Source organism: Cyprinodon tularosa, unplaced genomic scaffold (assembly GCF_016077235.1).
Source record: "Cyprinodon tularosa strain WSP-4 unplaced genomic scaffold, ASM1607723v1 ctg319, whole genome shotgun sequence".
Taxonomy (NCBI): Eukaryota; Metazoa; Chordata; class Actinopteri; order Cyprinodontiformes; family Cyprinodontidae; genus Cyprinodon; species Cyprinodon tularosa.
Genome location: NW_024039029.1, coordinates 63,491 through 88,111, shown reverse-complemented (window position 1 = coordinate 88,111; position 24,621 = coordinate 63,491). Strand labels below are relative to the sequence as shown.

Genomic DNA, 24,621 nt, shown 5'->3' with positions numbered 1-24,621 from the left:
CCACCTGCTTTGCAAAACATAGTGGTAGCAGCATGATGCTGTGGGAAACCTTATCCTTATTGGGTACAGGAGATATATACAAACCGGTAGGTGGGTGATTGTGGTGCAGGATGCAGGAGTTCGAACTGGAAAATAAGAGTGACCAGTTTAAACTACAGGTACCAATCCTACAGAGCCAACCTAGCGCAAACACAGAGAAATGCTGCTTTTGTCAGGTAATAATTTACTCACTTGTGTAATGAACCAATCAGTATGTAACAGTAGAATTGACTGATGTAATTTGGTACAGATTTTACTTCAGAATGATAGATTTAGATCAAAAACTGTTTTTAAGATCTTTTCAGTCTGAGCTAACTGACAGCTGGTTGCCAGAAAAAAGTTAAGGAGATAACCTGAAAAGTTTTCTGATTTTAAATAGTGATGCGCCGATGCCATTTTTTGGCCCTGATACAGAGACCTGATACCTGGCTGTGTAATATTGGCTGATACCGATACCATCTGTTTGAAATTGATATGTGTGTGTATATATGAAGAACTGCATACTACTTGGATGTAAAATAATTGCCATCATGGCTTTGCTACCTTTGTGAAGCAGGAAAAAGACGAATACAAAGTGAATCCAGTAGAACGTTTTATTGCCTACCTGGAATGGGTGACAATAGTTGAATAAACGTCTGGCTCTCAAAATGGTATTGGTGCCCTATTTGTTGGTACTCGACGATACAGATACCACCATTTTAGTGGTGGATCAGGACCCCGCCAGATACTGGTATCGGTGCAACACTAATTTTAAATGTACATAACACAGTCATTAAGAGCAAAGTCATACTTATCACCCTTTTAACTATTATAAAAATTGCAGCTGCATGAGCTGAATGATGGAAATGTGACAAAATCTGAAAAGTAACAAGGTGTATAATTATTTTTCCAAATGACTCTCCCTATGCTTTTTAATGCATTGCCAAGGCACTTTACTGTAGAAAACAGAGAAACCATCTTGTCCTTGTTGAAGCTGCTGAAGCAGCTAAAAAAGCAGCTCCTATCGACCCTAACTAAGAACAGGAATGCTTAACCATCCCGCTTCCTTCCACATTTATTTTAACCAACAAAGCACCACACACACAAAGCTAAGGCCTCAGAGTTGCCTCATGCTGATTTAAAATTTTCCACCAACCCCCATCCCCACCCCTCCTCTCTCCATTATTGCCAGTTTCTAATAAAAAATGGGAAACATAAAATAAATGACTCCCAGCACTGAGTGCAACTTAAAGCGGATTATTCACGCCTGGCAGAGCAGTAAAACAGTCTGAATCTGTTCTGAGGAGTTTTTTTTTTCATTTACAGCAGGACAGCAGCTTATTGCATTTCTTCTATAATAACTACGTCATTTATCGTCATTGCACCTGAACGGTCTCCCTGCTCGGACGATGCCTAACACACATTTGTCCACGCAGTCAAACTGAAGTTTCTAACTGATTTGCTTCGGTTGGTTATAGTCAGTCAGTGCAGATGGTGGTGACCAAAGACAGAAACTCTGGTAGATTTAAAAACCTTTAAAGGTCTGGAGAAAAAAGTTAAAAGTCTACAATTCTAATCTGCCACTGAATGTAGTTCAATCTGAAAAACTCACATGGAGAGAAAAGACAATTAGAAGAAATGTATTGATACAATTACTTTGTCTTTGGTGCTCAGACCTCGACAGGAAACATAGCACTTAATTTTGATAGATATGCATGAACAAGAGTAAAGAGCAGGGCTGTTTCCCCCCAGGCCTGACACTGGTGGTGGAGTGGAGATAGATGAAGTTGGTCAGTCTGTAGACTGCAGGTTAGTGAGATGGTCTGCTGAGCTTTATGGGGAGATCCAGTGGACTGTATGAGCTGATACTAGAGCTTCAATCAGGGACCTGGAAGATGGAAGTCCAGTTGGATAACACAGGTTGAAAGAACCTGCCCATAGTGAGCAAGCATGAAGCGACAGTGGAGAAGAAAAACTCGACAATTGGTAGAAACCTCTGGCAGAACCAGGCTCAACATGGCGGGCTTCTGTTGAAATGAGTAGGAGTCCGGGAGGAATGAAACTCTGATGAAGGAGGGGCTGGAGGTGGAAACAGGGTCATCTTGAATGAAGTCACACAGCGCAACCACCGCCTGCGCACTGGGTAGCAGACGGGTTTTGGATCTGAGGCCTTTTAAGATGAACTGTGGATGCTGATTGCTTTCGAGGAGGCGTGGTTCAAAGCTGATTGGTCCTCCTGGGGAGCTGCACAATGGCAGCCCCCTGTTCCCAAAGGGATGTTTTAAATGCAGAGCACATATATTTCATTGGTATGTACAAAAGTTGCACTAACAAATAAACATTATTAGGTTTATTAAAAAGCATGCCAATTCTAAAAAAAGGTTAACATTTTTTGATGGTTGCTGCTTTACTGTCTTGCACGAGACGATTAAACATGTCTGCAGAGTAGAGTCGGTTTTAAGCAATCAAAATAAAAACCTTCAGTGTTTTTCCAAAGATGTTTCCTTCCTAACCTATCAATAAGACTGTGTGTGACTTGACAGCTGAAGCCATTATCAGCAGACAAGCCAAAGTAAATCGATTCACCTTCTCAATCCATCTAATCCGCTGTGGTCGATTGATTTTTAAGTTGAGGCAAACACATACTTACAGCAGGCCCACACAAACATTTGACTCGGTTAAATGATTGTGTTGGCTTACTCTTTTTAAACAATTACTTTTAGAATAAGGCTTCTTTTTAAAGAGGGACACATTTCTTTACTGAATAAATGGAATTAAGCAAGAAGTTAGATATTATTTTCCCCTGAAATTTTTCTTTAAGAAAACTTTGTACACGTATTGTATGATACACAACGTTTGTGTATCATACAATACATTTGTTTGGACAGAAGATTATAGTTTTGTCCTGATGCACATTTTGTTACTGCAATAACTTGCAGGTCAGATCAATATTTTCAAACTGTGATATTATACAGAGTTTTTGGTTATTCTGGAGATTTCTGGCTTTTACTCCTGCCTCCATTTGATGCCAAAAAATAGTAAAATTTTGATCAGAAGATTACATAAAATGTAGAAAAAGGATAGTTGGAGAAGCGGGACTAGCAGGTAGAACAATGAACTACATGATGGATGAGCAACAATAGGATCTGGAATGAAACAGCCTGAACCAAGGAGTATTTATATGGCAGGGAGGTGCTAACTGAGGCCAAAATAAGACGAGATTGGTTACAAATAATCGGTTCCAGCAACCCAGGTAGCCAAAGAATCCAGAAGAGAAAAAAACAAACAAACAAAGAAACATAATTAAATCTTCTCAACTAAAGCCTCAAAATTATGGCAAGGCAAAAAAAAAACAAAACAAAAAAAAAAAAACGTTTGAATTTTGTTTATTTCTATAAAGCGTATTAACAACCCTAGTCATCTCAAGGCACTTTACCGAGAAAATTTATTCAGATCATACAGTCAGATTGGTTCAACATTTTTTATCTAAAGAAACCCGACTGATTGCACAGAATCATTTACTTTGAAGGACATGCTTCCTCTGGATAAGTGTGTGGTGACAGTCTTTGAATACTAGGGAGGCTAAACCTCCCACATAAATTTCGTAAATTATTGTTAAAATATGCATTTTTATACTCCATAAATGTAGTCATTAAACTGCATTAAATATGTGCTAAAATGCACCTGATTTCATGAGCATGTTGAGCATTAATCAGTTGTTTATTCTGCTCTCTGACACAATCTCCCCTCCGCTCTGGAACAGCAGGATGCCGTTGAGTTTTGATCCTTATGCTACATTCACACCTAATGCTATGTTCAGACCGCATGTGATAGCAGCAGCAAAAAAAGCGCTGCTGCTTCATCTTTTGATGCTTGTACACATGAAGATCTGACGTGCCACAAGAGCAGCTTTGATGCTCCAGAAGCACATCCACTAAAGTTTGTCCAGATGTGTCTGAGGCTTCTGCTGTTCCTGTGTTCAATGGCAGAGAGAGGCTTTACTAATTTTTCTGTGATCAGTGGGTAGTTTTAATACGTTTTTAAGTGAGAAAGTCCACCTTGAAACTTCGTCTGTGCAGTCAGTTCATCCAGATAATCATCCTGCCTTCAAATATTATTTTGCTGTCGTAACATCCCCACATACCGGTGGTGCACAGTCACTGAGATTCCTCTTCAACGGCTGTGTCAGGCCCGGTCACCGGGATTTCCCGCTAATGTTCACGGCGGCTAGAAGACTCGAAACACGCTGCAGGGCCTTTTGATGTGCCTTGATGTGCATGAACCACAGACTATGCACGTAAACCAGCTTTTTCTACTGCTTCTATGCATTCTAAACATAGCAACTTCATCTATGCAATCGGTTTATCAAGATTACAATCCTGCCCTAAAATATTATTTCGCTGTCGGACCAGCATTAAATCCCCATACAGCGGGGGTGCTCTGTCACTGGAAATCCTCTTCAACAGCTGCCTCTGGCCCGGTCAGCTCTAGGGGTTATCGGCTACTGTTTGTTGTGGCTGGAAGTAGATGTTGGCATTTTTTGTGTACGTAATCCAAACTGCAGGCACCAGGATAATAAAAGTTAATTTATTTTACCAGCAGGTTAAATTAAGGTTAGGTTAAGTTTTAAGTTTAAGTTAAGTTTCAGAGGAGTGATCATGGCGCTTTGCATCAGCAGCTTTGTGTCCGTCTCCCTGCCAGCTCCAGATCAGCTTTTCTGCTTGGTTGATGTGGTGCATCGAGCAACAAAAGTTTAATTTTTCCGACTCCAACAGCTGCTGCTTGTGAAGAGCGTCACGTGCCACATATGCTCAGAAGCTCATAAGGCTCTGCTCCTGCTGTTCTAGACGCTCCGCAGGACCTTTTGCTGTGCCTTGATGTGCGTCAACCATTGACTTTGCATGTAAACTAGCTGCTTCAATCACATGAGTCTGAATGTAGCAGTAGTCTATTGAGGAAAGCAGTTAGAAAGCAGAGCACTGATTGGATAACATGCAAAAATGCATTACTTCCTCTGAGGCTAAACCTCTTAGGGCATCTATGGAGCAGGGGCGAGTTGTGAAGCTGGCTGCCCAGTGCTGATTGGCAAAAATACTTCTGGATTTCTGACTGATAGTGACCAGACAGCGAGGAGGTTTTCCTCATGAATCCAGAGGGAAAAGTCATCATTCAGTCAGAGCAGTCATCTTGCGGTCAACTGTTACTGTGTTTTCTGAAGTTTAATATTTGAGAGCTCTTTACAACATTTATTTTCCCCCATAGCAGTGGTGTGTTTTATATGTTTCAACATTTGTTAATGCAATACGTTACTATTGAGCCTCCCCTGTTACAGAGAGCAGCAGCCACCACTGGTGACATTGGATATTTGCTTGCATTTTGTCCTGGACTCTAAAAAAAAATCTCTCATACAGAGGATGCATGCATCGACATTGGAGAGGAAAAACTCCCTTTTATCAGGAACAAACCTCCAGCAGAACCAGGCTCCATATCAGCAGCCTTCTGCCGGGTCCGACTGGGTTCAGTAGAGAAAGGCAGATAACAAAGGGAATAATAGACGCACTGATTTAAAACATCTTATGTTAGATCAGATAAACTAGCTCCATAGGTGGCTCTGACTAGTAAAGATAGGGTTAGGGTTTGCAAGCTAGCTCTTAACCAGTTTCATGCCAAAAAGGAATGAAAGTATGCACACACAAAACAAAAACAAAAAACACACACACAAAAAATTTTTTAGGTGCCAAGGGTACTAGGGTTTTGACCCAGAGTTCACCATGGCCAACATTAAGTATCATTGGGATGACCATGAGGACAGGACTTCAGATCAGAGGCGGGTTTTTCTGTTTTCTGAGGCCAAGTATCCTGCAACTGTTAGATCCAACGCACCTGAATCAAGTAATTGGCTGATTAAAAAAGAATCTGGAGAAATTAATTAAAAAATGAGGAGGTAATTCAGATATTTCATCCAGGTGTGTTGGACCAAGGATGAATCTAGATCTATCCTGCTTGAGATAGATTGCCAGTGGGAAATGTGATCCTGGATCATTTGAGATGTATCTGTCACTGGGAAGAGTTGGCTGGTCTTAATCCCCCATCTCCATAGAGAACAGGATTAAGGAGAGACTGACTGACATAAGCCCTTTTTTCTACTGGACTTTCTGACATCGACTTTGCCCAATTCGGCCATTTTTTCAATAATTTCCATAACTTCTCTTTAATGTTGGGTGACCAGACTGCTGTTCATCATTGTTCATGGCTGGGATCAGCTGTATGTTGAACAAAGCTAAATAGGAAGAGGACAACAATTTACTGGAAACATCTTAATGTAAAAAAAAAAGGGAATACCGAGGATAAAAGTAATCTCTTGTTTCTAAGCTTAAACCAGGCTATAAAACGATGCTGCCTCAACAGACATCATCACATAATAAAGGGTCAACATCAGATATATCCAGTACTCCAGTTGAGGGGGGATGGCATCCCCCTTCTTAAAAATTAAAAAAAAAAAATCATCCCCCTTCTTAATGTCCATGCCCCCATACCATCCCTGTAATATTTTATCACTAAATGTGTAAATTTATATTATATATTAACAGTAATGCCAATAATATTGCTCATTTGGCAGACTGTGCGCTTACAAGTAGCCTGACCAAATTATGGCCCAGAGGGCACATGCAATTTTATTTTCGGCCTCAATGGTGCAACCTGCAGAGCAGGTGATGGTGTGTGAACAGCATCATGCTCCAAGCGGCAAAGACAACGCAATTTAAAGATTTTTTTTTTCAGGCAAATCAAGTTTACCTAGTGATAGCCACTAGGTAAACTAGTTTGAAACGCAAATATTTTTCTGTCTTTAAAGTTGTCATGACACACAAGAATTAGTCTAAATCAGGGGTTTTCAACGTTTTCCAGGCCAAGGACCCCCAAACTTATGGCGAGATGGAGCGGGGACCCCCTAAATATATATTGTATGAAATTGTGTTATATCAAACTGGTCCTATAGTCACACTATTACAGATGGAGTAATGTAATGAAAGTAATTTCTCCCTGGGTGTCATGATGGGTCAGAGAGGCCCAAGGATGCAGAACACCAAGGAGGCAGAAACAGGGGTAAAAGTTATAACAGAGTTTATTGAAGATTGTCACAAATATAACGACTGGTACTGGATCACTTCTGGGGGTCTGGTACTCGGGTAACTGGAAGGGAGACAGTTCAGTTAGCCACGTAGCTGAAGAGTGTTGGGATGTAATTGTTCAGAGATCTACCTTGTAGAATCCGGGTTTGGTCTTTGAGAGAGGCACTGTTGGGTCCAGAGACTGTTTGGATCGACAGAGTTCGGTTTACAGCTTCAGCGTCTTGCATCTAGTTTAGGACAGACCTTGGTTCTCCAGCTCTTAGCCAGAGCTGCGTTGATATCCAGGAGGAGTCTTCAGGTTTGGCTCAGAGGGCAGTTAGACAGGTTAAGCTCATCCAGAGCTTACAGGACAAAAACAGGTTTCCTGTAGGCAGAGACAAAAAGGGGAATTAGAATCCACTAGGAGACAAGAAGCAATCAAAGTAATCACAGAGATAGAGAGGCTCAGGTGCTAACCAAACTGGATAAACACTGCGGCGTTGATGCAAGGTCTGAGGACAGCTTATATAGTGGAGGATCCTCCTGATGACGAGATGGGCTTCAGGTGTGTCGAAGGCTCAGCTCAGGAGGATCCACAGCGAACTCTGCTGGAGACAGGTGGTACAGCTCCAGATCCCAACAGTACCCCCCCCTCAACGACCGCCTCTTGGCGGTCCAGAAGATGTCGAAGGAAGGGATCGCTCGTACTCCTCGATGAGGGACGGGTCGAGAATGTAGGAACCAGGGACCCACTGGCGATCCTCCGGACCGTAGCCCTCCCAGTCGACGAGGTACTGCCATCCACGACCTCGCCGACGGGAGTCCACGATCCGGCGGACGGTGAAAGCTGGATGTCCATCGACTTCCAGGGCGGGTGGAGGGGAGTCGGACGGAGGGCACAGAGGGCTGGAGATCACAGGCTTGATCTGAGAGACGTGGAATGTTGGATGAATACGGAGAGTCGGAGGGAGTTGTAGTCGGACGGCTGATGGGTTAATGACTTGGGAAATCGTGTAGGGTCCAATGAATCTGGGAGAGAGCTTGCGGGACATCCCCTTGAGGGGAATGTCCCGAGTAGAGAGCCATACCTCCTGACCGACGGAGTAAGCTGGAGCAGGGCGTCTTCTAGAGTCGGCAAAACGTCTTGTGGTCTCCATGGAACGGTTGAGGGTGGCTATGGCGTCTCTCCAGATGCGATGACAGCGGCGGATGTGGTGGTTGACTGACTTGACCGAAATCTCTCTCTCGTCTGCGGGAAAAAGTGGAGGTTGATAACCGAGACTGACCTGGAATGGAGATTGGCCGGTGGAAGCTGATTTCAGGGAGTTGTGAGCGTATTCTATCCAAGGGAGGTGTTGGCTCCAGTCGGTGGGATGACTGGAGGTTAGACAGCGAAGGGAGGATTCGAGCTGTTGATTCATACGCTCTGTCTGACCATTGGACTGGGGGTGGTAACCTGAGGTGACAGATGGCTTGCAGTTGAGAGCAGAACAGAAGGCTTTCCATACCTGCGAGATGAATTGTGGACCACGATCGGAAAGGATCTCTTGGGGGATACCATGTAAGCGGAAGACATGTTTGATTAGAAGCTGGGCGGTCTGAAAAGCTGTGGGAAGCTTCCTAAGGGGAACAAGATGGCAGGACTTGGAAAAACGGTCAACGATCGTGAGAATAGTGGACATACCTCGAGACACAGGGAGACCAGTGACAAAGTCAATTGCGATATGGGACCAGGGACGAGATGGTATAGGAAGTGGATGCAACAGGCCAGAAGGAGGTTGGTGTGTGGATTTGTTTCTAGCGCAGGTAGGACAGGCCAACACATATTCCTTAACGTCCCTGTGAAGGGTGGGCCACCAGAAACGCCTAGAGATGAGGTTGATGGTTCTGCTCACCCCTGGATGAGCGGCAAACTTGGCATTGTGCATCCACTGAATGAGACGAGACCTGACGGATGAAGGAATATAAGACTTGTTAGGTGGACCGTTACCTGGGTCAGGTTCAGAGGCCAGAGCAGAATTTATTAGATCGGTAATCTCCCAGGTAACCACCCCAATGGTGCAGGAAGCGGGTAGAACAGGTTCAGGCGTCTCGGATTGATCGGAGGAGTATAGACGAGAGAGAGAATCGGGTTTGATGTTCTTTGATCCTGGTCTGTAAGAGATGATGAGGTTAAATCTGGAGAAGAATAGTGACCACCTTGACTGCCGAGGGTTGACCTGTTTGGCGGATTGGATATAAGCGAGGTTCTTATGATCAGTCCAAACGAGAACCGGGTGTTCCGCCCCCTCCAGCCAGTGTCTCCACTCCTCCAAAGCCAATTTTATGGCTAGTAGTTCACGGTCACCAACGTCGTAATTCTGTTCGGCAGAAGAGAGTCTTCGGGAGAAAAAGGCACATGGGTGAACTTTTTGATCAGAATCCAGTCTTTGGGATAGAACGGCACCAACTCCTGAGTTGGAAGAGTCGACTTCAAGGATGAACTGCTTTGTAGGATCAGGCTGGATTAATACTGGAGCTCTGGAAAACAACATCTTCAATTTTTCAAAAGCGGATTGTGCCTCAGGGGACCATTGAAAAGTTCTCTTGACTGAAGTGAGTGAGGTTAGTGGCAGGGCTGTCTGGCTATAGTTCCTGATAAATCGCCGATAAAAATTTGCAAAACCCAGGAATCTCTGCAGCTGTTTGCGGTTTTCCTGGGACTGGCCATTCCAGGACTGCCTTTATCTTATCCTGGGATGGCTTAACCTGTCCACCCTCGAGCTCAAACCCCAAAAAGGTGACTGAAGGTTGGTGAAACTCGCATTTCTCTGCCTTGACGAAAAGCTTATTTTCTAGGAGTCTCTGTAAAACCAGGCGAACATGTTTCTTGTGTTCAGAAAGATCCTTGGAATAAATGAGAATATCATCGATGTAGACAAAAACGAACATGTTCAAAAAATCTCTGAGGACATCGTTGACTAAAGCTTGAAAACATGCAGGGGCGTTCGTTAAACCAAAAGGCATGACTAAGTACTCGAATTGACCTAGAGGGGTCTTAAAGGCTGTCTTCCATTCATCGCCCTCTCTGATTCTGAGAAGGTGATAGGCGTTCCTTAAGTCGAGCTTAGTAAAAACGGTTGCACCCTGAACTGGTTCGAAAGCTGAAGCGAGTAGGGGAAGTGGGTACTTATTTTTAACTGTGATCTGGTTTAAACCTCTGTAGTCGATACATGGTCTAAGAGATCCGTCCTTTTTACCCACAAAAAAGAAGCCTGCCCCCAAAGGAGAAGATGAAGGACGAATTATTCCAGCAGCTAGAGATTCATTAATGTACTTTTCCATCGTCTCTCGTTCAGGCTTGGAGATATTGTATAGCCTACTGCCGGGTAGAGGGGCCCCTGGTAATAATTCAATGGCACAGTCGTATGGTCTGTGAGGTGGAAGGGACGTAGCACTGACCTTACTGAAGACAGGGGCTAGATCATGGTACTCTGGAGGAACAGAAGAAAGGTCAGGAGCGTCCATCTCCCTCCCACCCCTAGGAGATCTTACAGCGGGGGCCGCTGAACGAAGACAAGTTTCATGGCATGAGGTTGACCATGACTCGATGTGGTGATCGGTCCAATTTATGTGGGGGTTATGTCGTTCCAGCCATTCAAAACCCAGAACCAAAGGAGAACATGCGGAGGGAAACACAAAAAAAGATAAGGTTTCACGATGGTTACCTGAGACCAACAGCTCGAGGGGTTGAGTTTGGTGGGTAACTTGATGAAGTTCTTTTCCATCGATCGCGGAGACACAGAGAGGCTGGGTTAGGGGAACAGTTTCAATCTTTAATTGTTCCACCAGATTGGAATCAATTAGGTTTCTCTCACAACCTGAGTCGATGAAAGCAGATAAGGTGAGGTTTTGGTCGGCAAAAAACAACGTAGCAGGAAGTAATAGGCGAGGAGATTTTTTTGAAATGACATGGCCCGTCAGACTCCTCAGATCCTCTGACGGGCCCCGGCTTTTGATTTAGCTGGGCATGAGGCAATGAAATGTCCACTCTCACCACAGTAGATGCACAGCTTGCTCCTGACATGCCTTAGCCTCTCCTCTGGGGTTAGCCTTGTATGCCCAACCTGCATGGGCTCGGTCTCCATTTCTACCGTATGGGAGGCCTGAACAGGCAACGGGAGAGATTGGGTTTTAGATCTCGGCTTAGAAAAATTCTCTGTGGAGGAGGAGAAGGCAGGCACATCATTAGTAACAGAATTAACAGAACCATGATTCTTTGGCTTGGAGCTAATTCTAGCTCGAATCCTATTATCCAACCTAATAGTCAGGCGGATTAATTCCTCTAAAGTGGCGGGTTCGTCGAGGGTATCAAGCTCATCCTTAATGTTTTCGTTGAGAGCCTCAAAAAATGCAGTCTTTAGAGCACATTGGTTCCAACCGGAAGCTGCGGCTTTAACCCGGAAGTGAATTGAAAATTCGGCAACATAAGAATTTCCTTGTTTTAGCTTCAGAAGAGTACGAGAGTCAACTGTTTGATCTGTTTCCTGGTTAAATACTTGTGAAAACTCAGAGATAAAATCAGAGTACAGGCAATTAAGGCTTTCGTCAGAAGATAACCTGGCCTGCGCCCATTCTAGAGCTCTGCCAGTCAATTGGGACAAAATGAACAATATTTTCTTGTAGTCTGTAGGAAAACTACCAGGAGAGTTTTTGAATATCAGCCGGCATTGAAATAGGAATCCTTTACATTCACTCATGTTACCTGAAAACTTTTCAGGGAGACTGGGTCGAAACTCAGACGATGACGTCACCGCCGGTGACCTCGGAAAAGGAACTGGACCCGGAAATGGTTGTTCAGGCGGCGTGGCGTTAGCATAGCTCAATCTGTTAGAGAGGTTTTGAATCTCTTGATTTTGATACAGAACCATTCTGTGTAACTCACGTAAGGTTTGGGTTTGTCCCATAATCTGGGCATCTTGTTCCTCCAACCGACGATGAAGTTGGTCTGCTGGGCCTTGTGTTAGGCCGCAGTGTTCTGTCATGATGGGTCAGAGAGGCCCAAGGATGCAGAACACCACGGAGGCAGAAACAGGGGTAAAAGTTATAACAGAGTTTATTGAAGATTGTCACAAATATAACGACTGGTACTGGATCACTTCTGGGGGTCTGGTACTCGGGTAACTGGAAGGGAGACAGTTCAGTTAGCCACGTAGCTGAAGAGTGTTGGGATGTAATTGTTCAGAGATCTACCTTGTAGAATCCGGGTTTGGTCTTTGAGAGAGGCACTGTTGGGTCCAGAGACTGTTTGGATCGACAGAGTTCAGTTTACAGCTTCAGCGTCTTGCATCTAGTTTAGGACAGACCTTGGTTCTCCAGCTCTTAGCCAGAGCTGCGTTGATATCCAGGAGGAGTCTTCAGGTTTGGCTCAGAGGGCAGTTAGACAGGTTAAGCTCATCCAGAGCTTACAGGACAAAAACAGGTTTCCTGTAGGCAGAGACAAAAAGGGGAATTAGAATCCACTAGGAGACAAGAAGCAATCAAAGTAATCACAGAGATAGAGAGGCTCAGGTGCTAACCAAACTGGATAAACACTGCGGCGTTGATGCAAGGTCTGAGGACAGCTTATATAGTGGAGGATCCTCCTGATGACGAGATGGGCTTCAGGTGTGTCGAAGGCTCAGCTCAGGAGGATCCACAGCGAACTCTGCTGGAGACAGGTGGTACAGCTCCAGATCCCAACACTGGGATTATTAAAGTATTTCTGATTGTGATTCCTGGTTGAATGGACAGGTGTTGTGAATGAAACGGTTCCTAACTTGAAAGAGCTCCTGTGTGTCGTATTGAGATTGGGTCCCAGTTTTCTTTTTTTCAAAAGAAATTGCTCTAATGTTTAAAGCTGAATGCATCGTGTGTTTTTTGTTCTAATTCAGATTTTATAGAAAAATGTAATTTTAAGTTAAATTAAGTGAAAAATATATAAAATTCCTAAATTATGAATGTATATTGACCTAATAAGAAATATAATTTTAATTAAACCTAATATATTATTATATATTATAATATATTAAACCTTAATATATTTGAATCCCTTGCCCTGTTTTTTTTATTTCATGCTTATCTGTGGCCCCAGGAAAACCAAGCTGGCCCCCTGGTACATTTGGTCTAAAACCGCCACTGGCATTAATGACTGAAAGACATCTTCTGCCTCCATTTATCTGTTTACTGCAGTGTGTTGAATTTATGTTAATGTGGATTTAAAGACATTTTAATTAGTGGGAAAAATTGCATTAATCAATTAATTAATCAACCAAAACTTTCGCGACCCCCATGCAGTACCTCTGGGAACCCCCTAGGGGTCACAGACCCCTGTTGAAGACCTCTGGTCTAGAGTGTAGAGGCTTTTCTGAACATTCAAAATCAGCATTTTGGTTGTGAATCAAACATAAAATTAATCTGTAGATGTTGGTGAGAGAAGTGGAGCTGTGGCCGAGAGCAGTGGAGGAAACCCGGAGGAGAGAATCGAAGGTTTGAAAAATGCATTTTAATTCAGCAATTTACTTTAAATTAGCCAATAGAAACAATACCGATTTTTTGATGAGCAGTCTATTTTATAAAATAAATACTGAACATTTGAAAGGTGAGTAAAATGATTAGATTTTATATAGGCTTATTTCATTTTTAGGCTAATTTGAATGTATTTGAATTTGTAAGCAGTTTTTTTTTTATTTTGAAAATAGTTTCAGGTGTTTCAATTGAATTAATTTAATTTGAATAAAAAAAAAAAAAACTTGACTTTAAGGGTTCAAATATTCATTTGCAATGTTTTGTAAGGTTTTGTTCCAAATCTTAAAAGATTCCTTGCCAAAAGATTTTCCAAAGTAAAATACAAAGACTATGAAGCTGATCCCAGTGGGAAATGAGTCCCTAACTATTTAGGGGCAGTGAAAGCCATGCCAGTCCAGGGACTGACTGCAGTTCTACTGTAAGGTGCCTTGGTCAGGGTCAATGATCGGCGTACCTGACATGTAACAACCATACCATGGATATTGCTTTAGGTTAATAGAATATATTAATTAGGCTATGTATGATTAAAAAAAAAAAAAATTCCACCATCCCCCTTCGTTTTTTTATAACTCAACTACTGGATATAGCTGAATAAAGAATCTAACAATCAGAAGATAATCATCAAAACTAATTCTTTATATATTTGGCCTAAATTAGTTATTTATAGGAGCAAGTATTACAAACACAATGTCCTGCAAAAGCATCCATGCAAATATTTTCACACTTGTTCTAAGTTACCTGCAAACTGCAGTGAGTTTGTTGAGATTTTTATGTACCAGACAAATCCAAAGTATTCCCTGGAAACTTTTTAATCATCCAGTGAGTATGATTTTATTATGCACTTTTTCCCTCTAACAACAACTGTCACAGTCAACATTAGTATGCTCTAGTTATACAATTATGTTCAAATTGTAACCACAAAATCTTGATTTATGGCGTCCTAATCAGTCGACATGACAATTAACCCACCTCCACAGCTGTGCACCTTCAGATTCAAAGACTTTGGTAAAGGATCTGCAAGACATTTGCATTTTCTGTCTCTATGTCTGGAGTATGCCCAAGCAATACTCATTTGACTTCAAAAAAGTTAAACTTTTTCAGTCAAATTAAGAGCATTAAATGTAAATCCGAGCTCTGATTGGACCACTATAACAGCTTAATGTGCTTTGATTTGAATCATCCTGTTGTAGCCGTCTGGCTGAATGTTAGTGCTTGTTCTCCAGCTAAAAGATTAACTTTAACCCAATGTTTTATTTCAGCTGTGCTCACTAGATTCAGCTTAGATTTTTATGGTCTTCTGTGTCCATTCTAAAGCAAAGGACCAAATGGTTTTACCACATGTTGGCATGATTGAAATTTAATGACAACACTAAGATGACAATCAGAGTAAATTTAATTTCGCTTCCAGATTCTGTCCAAAGTGCTGTTGGGATTGTAGGTATGAGCAGTGAGTGGATTTCATAAATTTACTTTAAAACAACCCAATAAGCAGATAAATTTTTATCATTAGGACAGTATTATTGATTAAAGCTAGTAAACATTTTAAAAACTAGTATTACATTTTTTTTAAATAAAAATATTTTTGATGTCTACAGTTTTATTGTCTCCTTCTTTCAGTTTTTGATAGGCAGCTGTGATTGATGTGTGAGTTCAGCCAGGGCAAAAGATCGATAATGATACCCTTGTGTTTATTAAATTTTGAGCTAATAGAATTAATTTCTTCTTCTTCTAAATGAGGCTGGATAAATATATCCACATCACGCTTTTCAGAATTAAAATTCAAGAAGAAAACAATAAAACCTTTTATTTTACATTGATCCACTTCTTAGAATTCATCAATCATTCATTTTGTAGATATGTTTATAAAAGATGGTGGCTGAAATGTGATAAAAAAAAATAATGATTTACAGAAATAAATAAAAAATTCAGTATATTTCTTAGAAAATAAATAAATGTAAACCATAATTTTTCCCCAAACGTCTTTAGTTTGGTCTATTGAATGCAAACATTAGCAGTGAACAATCAAAGATCTGGGACTTTCAGCTAAAACAGCTACACCTTCCAAGGCTTGGCTGCTTATTAGTGTTGAAACACTGGGGAAAAGAAGAGCACAAAGAGAGGGCAGCAAGAAGACAAAGGAAGGAGCTGTGCAGTCTGTGCCACACAAATGAATGTAGGCGGACCCCGCTGTGCCAGGAACATTGAATCCATGGATTAACTCCACATGTTTAAACCCAATTTAGCAGGACTGGCAGCACTGTGCGCTCCATCTCTATGGGGTGTGTCCCACGAGTTTCAACTCTCTCTTTTTTTCCCCCTCATGGCTTTTGTGTAAAAATGGTTAGAGGGGGTCAAGGAAATATGTTCATAAAGCTAATGGGGTGTGGCCTGGGATAAACAAAGATACAGAAAAGAGGTATAAGATACACAAGGCAGGATGTTCAAATGAAGTTGCTGTTCAGCTAAAGTGTGTGTTAATAATGTAAACTGGAAACGGCACACTTAAAATGAAAGGCATTATTCATACACCTAATCTGTCTGAATAAATACCATTTCTTAAATAACTGTTAAGTGATTGTTTGTTCTCCTAATGGGTTGAAATCATTTAACCTCCTTGTAATTTTGCAACAGATGCCAGAGTGTCTGTGTTTCTCTCAAGGTGAAGTAAAAAGTGAAGCCCTGGGGGAAACGCAGAAGCCAGAATAATTATTTCCATCTTAAGGATTGCTATTGACAGTTCTTAGATGGGAACGCTCACATCTAGTTAATGACTTCCACACATACTCGCCTAAGGGAAGATAAAACATTAAAAGTTACATCATAGGTATTGTCAGCTGCCACAGTCTACTACCTGCATCACAGCTTTGATAACGTTTGTGGAACATCATACTTTAATAGTTAGGCCATAATTGTTTTTGTTTTTTCTTTGTTTCTGCTGTTATGCAATCAAATTAGTGATTGGAGGCCACCTGTGTGGAATTCAATTGCTGAGCAAACAGCATTTTGTGGACCAAGGAATACAGCAGACAGCTTATGGATTATGTTCTTAGGAGGAGTTAACAGGGTTATGTTATAAAACTTTATCCAAAGCTGTAAACATCTAAGGCTGTTGAAGACACGACTGCACACATAAACTGACAACCTGAGCGGGGGCAGTCCTAGATTGAGTTTCTCTGAGGCAACAATTCCCTCCCCCTCCTTAACTTAACCATCACTTCGGTACTTTAGAACAGAGGTGAGCACAGAGTGTTAGCATCTTCTGCTGGCCTAAATTATTATCAGAAAAGAAGATTCCTTTTAATACACTTTTTAGTCTTTATCCTAATCTCTCCTCTGGTTTTTTGTGCTCCCCCCCCCACACCGAGTGTGCGCTGACTGGAGTTTTATGGAGGGGCAGACAAGGAGGAGAGGTAAAGAAGTATGGTGCTCATTTTCAGGGGATTGCTTGTTAATGATTTTTAATAGGCCCAAACACACAGAAATTCAGTGGCAGTTGGCTAATAAAGGCCGCTAGGGCGCCGCCCCACAACCAATAACCCTGATTAAGACATTAAAAAATATATATGTTTTTTTTAATAATTTAATTTTAAATTTAAATGTAAAGTGTTTTGAAATATATCTATATTTTTTACATATGTAAGATAAATATTTAATCTTTATTGACAAGTAAAGTGTAAATCCATTTTTTTATCGGATTGGTGACGTATTTCCGCCCTAGGGCACAAAAAATCTTTGCCCATTGTCTCTCGTTGAAAGTTGTACATGACAGTAGCTCCTCTGCAATACGCATGTATAGGAGAGCTACGACCTGAGGTGACAGGAAGTCTATTTCCTCACAGCCTTGTGCCACAGCACAGACGTTTGTGGGTGATTGACAGGTCAAGTCGCAGGATTTGGAGACACATTGGAGAGAGAGAGAGAGAAATGGTGCAAGAAACGACCTTTTCCAGGACCTGGTTTAGCTACAAGGCTCGGCTAACTGCATGCAGCGAGGCTAATGCTTTATCCTGCTTTCCCTGCCTCCTTTTTCAAACGTCAGGATCTGAGCCGGCATGGATAAAGACAGCTAGGACTGATTTAAAGCACTTTGTGGATATAAATAATCTGGGATTCACATGGAAAATAATAGAATATTGTGTGCTTTTTCCAGATGTTTGTTATTTGCATAGTTGCTTATAAATAAACACATTCTCAGAAAATAGTTTTTATATATTAAAAAAAGTATAAAGCTGACTATTAGCTTCTACATTATTAACCTGGCACATTTTTTTTAGGTTGGTGACACAATATTGGACAATGCAAAACACAGATTTGCCTCCACAAACCCTCAGAAGGGCAAGATTTATTTACAAAAATAAACCTGTACATGAAATGATTTAAAGTGTTTTTATAATGTTTATTTTTGTTGTTGTTGGCATTCATATAAATAAACTGGTGTGATTACTTAGTATATGTTTGATTTTTTGGTATAAACTCCACCAGCCGTCACTGCTGAAATGAATAATTAGAAATGAATGTCCCACAATTGCTTTAGCTCTCCCTGTAAACTGGTTCCCCTACACAACAAGCAAAGGCGCCTGCAGCTGCAAGGGCACCAGTTTGCCATTTCCCCACACAGAAACATGATAATAGTGATTTAAACCAGGGATGCCACGCTTTTTCCACAGGGATGGTTTTGGATTGACAATTTTCAGTCGGTCATTCTCAAATTTGGCAAGGAACTGGCAAGAAATCAGCTGTAAAAAGTCAATTTTTAAAGTTTGCCACGATCATGTGCTACAGGGGCACCATCCTGTAGGAGAAGCATGATGGTGGCAGCATCATTCTGTGGCGATGGTTTTCTTATGTTTAGGTAGGCAAGAAGGGACACTTTCAGAATCAGGTAGAGTTTTACATGTATTGAATTTGTTTTGGTAATGGCTTGTTTAAGTTTCAAGTTGTTTCTGGAAGCAGGCAGATCTGACAACCCTGAGCTGAGCACTGTAGGTCTTCACATGGTCCAGAAGGGCTTCATGTTGTGTAGAGTTTTGAATAACTTAGAATGTGACCCTTTGTCTCAATCAAATATAATTATGATGACTGTAAATATTCTTGGTAATTTGTCAAATCAATGCAGTTACAACATGGCTTTTAATTGACTGTAATTTGCAGTGATAATCTGTGCATATGTGTTGTAGTAATTACAACATCACATATGTTGATTAGAGCTTATGGTCACTGTGATTTTTTCCTGTACCTAACACGGATACTGGGATGTTTTCAAAATGATTCCACCCTTGATTTCAGTAAATTCTTGCATTTTCATAGAAAGTGTGCCCCAGTGTGGTGAACACTCACAGTAGAAATGCAACAAATTTTGCATTCCTTTTGATTTCTCTTTGCAGGTGATGAAGCAGACTGAAGATGTTTTATCGTTATCTCCCTTTTATCTCCTCTTTCTTTCGTCTTTTCTCCTTTTTTTCTGTTTTTCCTTTCCTATTCTACTTATATTGCAGTGTCCTAACAATCAGTAATACTCCCTGCATAATTATAATAAAGCTATTTATATGCATTAATTAAGCGGAACACTGTGGCGATAGCCGTACTGCTCCACTTGTGAAAGTGAAATCTGTTGGGCTCTTTTTGGCATGAAGACAATTATTCTTATCGCCACATTGCCAGACAGGACACTGTAAAAAAATAAAAAAATAAAATAAAATAAAATGCAACAAATAGCTTGGGGCTTTACAAAAAGAAACGTTGTAGTGAAAAATGTCTATCTGTGTTGTTCTCTGGACGGAACCGGAAGGAGGCATCTGTCCATCACAGAGCAAACACAGACATGTTCAAGTTGAAAAACTCACCAATAAAAAGGGAATTTCAGGAGACCAGTTATGGTAACATATATATTTGTGTGAGAGTAGCTAGAAGGCACATGCAATCTCTACGCATATGGACCTTGGCCAGGATTTGAACCCAAGACCTTCTTGCTGCAAGGTAAAGGTGCTTCCAACTGCTCCAATGTGCAGCCTGGGCATCTTATTTCCATCCATTTGATTTCATCCATCAGCCCAGCCCTTGAACCGTTCAGGCTCATTAAGTACACAGGGTTCTGCAAAAAACAATGAGCCAGATGGGACCAGATCACATTTGATCAATCCAATCTCCCCTTGAACCTTTATCTCTGGAAAAGGCATTGTGTCTCAGAAGGCTTTACATGTTCTTGTAAACCTCACTATAGTTATATTTTATGTCAGATTCTGCTTTTATGTTCCTTCTTTATGATTACAGGGCAGAAACTAATGCTGCGACATGTTCATTTTGGTTGCAAACCTTCTGGATTTTGTTATATTTCTAGTTTGGTAGGAAATCATCATTTAAAAATGCAGCAACCTGCAGGCATATTCAAATATAGTCGCCTGAAGTGTCTATGAGAATCATACCCTCATCAACATCCATGATCTCATCCAAACAACCTTTCATTATTCTCCTACTCGAACCACAGTGTTCAAGCAAAAAGGACTTTTTCTGAGAAAACACCCCTTTCCTTCGTGGACCCCAGTAGAGTGCAGCACTAAATTAGACCTTGACGACCATGTCCAATCATAGGCGGAAATCTCTGACCTTTACATCCTTCCTTGCAAAATACCAGTGCACTTCACGTACTTCCACCACACTTTGGGGAACAAATAACCGCCGCCTTTTTATAAAATCAGAGCTAGCCAGTCTTGAAAAGGGGTTATTAGAGCTGATGGTCTGTATTTGCTCTATAAGAGCAAACATGCTGCCTTTTTTTATGACTAAGTTTGAGATATGATGCATAATACTGACTCTCTGTCTGTCACTGTCAGAGGTGTCAATTAACACATTTTGGCTATCTATTCTTATTTCATAGACATCTTTTTACTTTTTTCTCCTTACATTTTAAAAATATGCTTGTTAATTTTGTTTAATTTAAACTAATTTTAATTATTGCCTGTTTGTATTAAAAAAAAAAATGAAAAAACATCAAAATAACTAGTTTCATCCAGACAACAAATTTCTTTGGGGTTTGGACTCGGTGCTGCCCCAACGTGTTGTTCACCACATACCAAAATAAATCGTTTTTAAGATGATGTAAAGTTAAATCTAACACTGTTAGCATTAGTTATAAAACTAAAAACTAAAAAAGTCTAAAGAAGTTATAATCCTGAATTGTAGAAAAATGTTCCTTCAAAAGGGTAATGCTGTAACCTGTAGGAGGTTTAAAGCATCTGTACGTATTTTTCCTGCATTCATTTTACTTTATTACATTAAGTAGTTATCAAAATTATAGTTTTACACTTTTACTGCATTAAAAAGCTTTGGTCGGTACTCTAACTTCTAGAAAAGTGTTTTGAAACAGTAGAATTTCTACTTCAGTAATAAAAATAATACTTTTCACCTGTGGTTACTGTGTTTTACAGTAGAAAAGGATGATTTACTACAATTTTGAGCTGTTTTTCTAAATAAAAAGCAACACACAGCATCTAATTTTGGCATTTCTATGTTCAACTATAGGGAATAAACACAGCCTATGCTGTTTTAAAACACTGTACATCTCTTTTCCTGTACCACTAAACCAGTGAAATATTACATAGAAATCTGAATTTTATACAATACTTCAGTTGGTCTGAGCTCAATCAAATTTGTTGCAGGAAAAAGAACAAGAAGCACATGTTGAAAACAGTCAAAGAGTTGCAAACTTTTGCAACAGCACAACTCCCCTGTATTTTACAAAAGCTACGAAAACCCACATCAGGTCTGTCAAATAACATTTATAAAGAGGCCAAGATGATAAAGGAGTGAGAACCCAGAGAGGAACCAGTGATTCCACTGACACAGTCAATCTTTCCACTGTCACCACATGTCTGCTCAGGAGGAGAGATGGTTGAAAAGGGAATGATCCAAAGCAATCACCTTTGCTTTCTTAGATGCATAACTCTACACCAACTGGCTTGATAATGCACTGCTGTTAAAACTGATCAAACCGGACATTCATGTTATAAGATTGAAACCTCTTTATACAATTATATTGGACTTGGCTGAGCACATTATACAGCTTCATATAATTAGATATTAATCAAAACTCTTACTTTATTTAGTGTCTTACACTGAGCTTGTTACTAGTGCTCTAATTTAGATACTGGTACGCATTATTAAAGTATGACAAAGAAAATACATTAAAAAAAAAGGATTTATTTTATTGTACACAAAAATGTGCCATGATTTAGACAAAAAACTGAGTTAAAGGGAAATTAATATCATAGCAAAAGAGAGGGAGAAGTAATTGCTTCTATTGCACGCACATTAACCTGCAGTACATATCTGTTAATTGGCCCCTTCACTCATTTCATAACCACACAAATGCAATTTCCTCTCTTTGTACTTGGAAAAAAAAACTGCACATACATGCTCAACCATTGTTTATTATTTATTTATTTTTTCATTATGAAGTATTTTTTATCATAACATGCACTTACAGCCTTTTTTTGCTTCTGTTCCTTTAGGGGTCAAGGTGACTCTCTTGGTTATGAACCCCAATCAAGCCCTAATAACTTCTACTGGCAGATACTAGGATCCACATTTTACCGCAGTAAACGACAAGTAGATAATGAAAATGTACTTATCGGTTGTCAGGGCTGGTAAAAAAAACCTTCACATGGTTAGAATAAAGTAGAGCATGCCTAAAAGACGACATCGTATCAGGACTCTGAAAACTACAGCAGCATCTGCTCTATTCATCATGTTAAAGACAACATGCCTGAAAAAACATTTTTTTTAAAGTACTGAAAAATATGTTGCTTTTAATGACAGTGAGCTCCAGTCCTGCATCAAATTTAGGGTAAATTCAAACTCTAGACTGTGAATCCAAGCTGAAAACTACAAGATAAGTTTTCTAGTGGTATATTTTGTATCAAAGGTCAAAGGTCACACTACTTCTCCTTCTACTCCTGAAGAACAACCCTCCTCCTCCTGCAGGATGAGCTTACCTGTGTGAGATTGTGGCCGCCTGTCTGGGGGGGTCCTTGCAGATTCCTCAGCTTATGTTTCCTTGCCTCAGTGTCAGGGTGGTTTCTGTGGCTACGTGGAGGATGGAGGCAGCTGCTCTTATATAGACCCACCCCTTCAACCTCCTCCTCTCCTTCTCCCTCGTTCCCTCCATTCTGAACTCTCTATTTCATTAGGGAGAGAGGACCAAGATAGAGAGAGGAAGGGTGGAGTTAAGGGGGGGGGGCAATGAGTGATGGTGGAGGTGGGAGGGAGAGAGGGAGCGTGCAAGGAGGAGTGAAAGTCAGGATGATGACAAAATATCGAAGAAATAAAGGTGTAGGGAAAGAAAAGGTTTGATAAAAGTGAAAAAGCATGAGGGGGCGAAGAATGTGCATGAAGGATAGAATCTAATAATACTTTTATTATACCCAAAAGGAACTTTATAACCTACATATCAACCAACAGTATGTGTCAACATGGCAAAAACTATATAAGATCGAGTAAAAATTTCTTAAATTAGTGTATTTACCCTTAATTTGAGTAGGATAATCTACCAATGGAATTAGTGTTTCTACTCTTAAAATGAGATTAGATAATATAAGAAATTAGATAAGTTAGATAATAATAGAAATTAGACAATAGTAATAAGATAATAAATAGTGTTGCACCAATACCAATACCAGTATCGGCCGGGGCCCCTATCCAGCACTAAAATGGTGATATCGGTATCAGCGAGTACCAAAAAATAGGTCACTGATACCAAAAAGTTATTCAACCATTGTCACCCATTCCACTTAGACAATAAAAAGTGCCAGTGGATGAACTTTGTATTAGTCTTTTTCCTGCTTCACAAAGGTAGGCAGCACCTTGACAAAGCCATGACGGCAATTATTTGACATCCAAGTAATACGAAGTTCTTCATATAAACACACACATCAATTTCAGATTGTATCAGTATCGGCCAATACTGCACAGCCAGGTATCAGGTATCAGTATCAGGGCCAAAACATGGCATCAGCGCAACACTAATAATAAGCTATTGTTTTTTTCTTACTTTAAATGTACATGTTTTTCCATTATCAAAGGGTCTCGCTTACCTGCTTACTTCAAGAAGAAATTCACATATTTAAAGAAACCGACTTAATTAGATTTACATTTTTTGCAGTGAAGATGAATCCTGTCACGTCTTGGTTGAGGTTTGGAGGACCCAAATGCAGAGGCAGAGAGGCTGAGGTGAATACTTGTAGTTTTAATGAAAATGGTTAACAAAGGCAGTCCAAAAATCCAACTAAAAAAAGTAACAGACCAGAACCATGGAGACATCAAGGGAAAACAAGTACAAGGAGCCAGGGAGAGACGAGGGGAGACGACAACAGCGAAGACAGGACCAGGAACAACAAGGAACCAATAAAGAGTGAGAGCAGAGTGAGAGCATATATAGCAGACAAAGGGAGGGCTAACGAGCTGACAAGGAGCAGGTGTGAGAGGAGACAACGAGGGAGCCAAGGGGAAAGGAAAACACACACACACACACACACACACACAAGAGGGCAACAGAGGACAACAGAAAAACATGAGAACTAACATAAATCTAGAAATTACAACAAAATAGGAATTAAACCAGTAAAACTAGGGAACATAGAGCAAAGTAAAGCACAATATAACCAAAACCATGACAAAATCCATCTCAGTAATATAGTCAAGATATAATGCTGTGAAAACTGTTTACACTGTTCCAGGTCAGAATCTTCTGATTGAACATTTGGTCACACTTAGATGTTTAAAGGTCATCAAAATGTGACTAATTTAAAGATACAGTTTTCAAGTGATGAGTTTATCTATTGCAGGTAAAACCATTTAAAACCTTGATGGAGGCTTTCTGGTTGAAAATGCTGCCAGTAAGTATTTGGCAGTCTTTTTACTCTTCTCTGCAGAATTGTTTTCATTTAGCTACAAT

The 24,621-nt window shown here is 40.6% G+C and overlaps 1 protein-coding gene across 1 annotated transcript in view; it reads right to left on the bottom strand.

The window, feature by feature from the left end:
- The window catches only part of LOC119788507 (prepronociceptin-like), a 40,683-nt gene extending 17,873 nt beyond the window's left edge, over window positions 1–22,810 (bottom strand). The window contains exons 1-2 of the mRNA XM_038292872.1: window positions 22,668–22,810; window positions 10,490–10,497 (exon numbers count right to left, since the gene is read on the bottom strand). The gene's annotated coding sequence lies outside the window, so the exon portion shown is untranslated. The remainder of the gene's footprint in view (window positions 1–10,489; window positions 10,498–22,667) is intronic.
- Window positions 22,811–24,621: the final 1,811 nt, after the last annotated feature.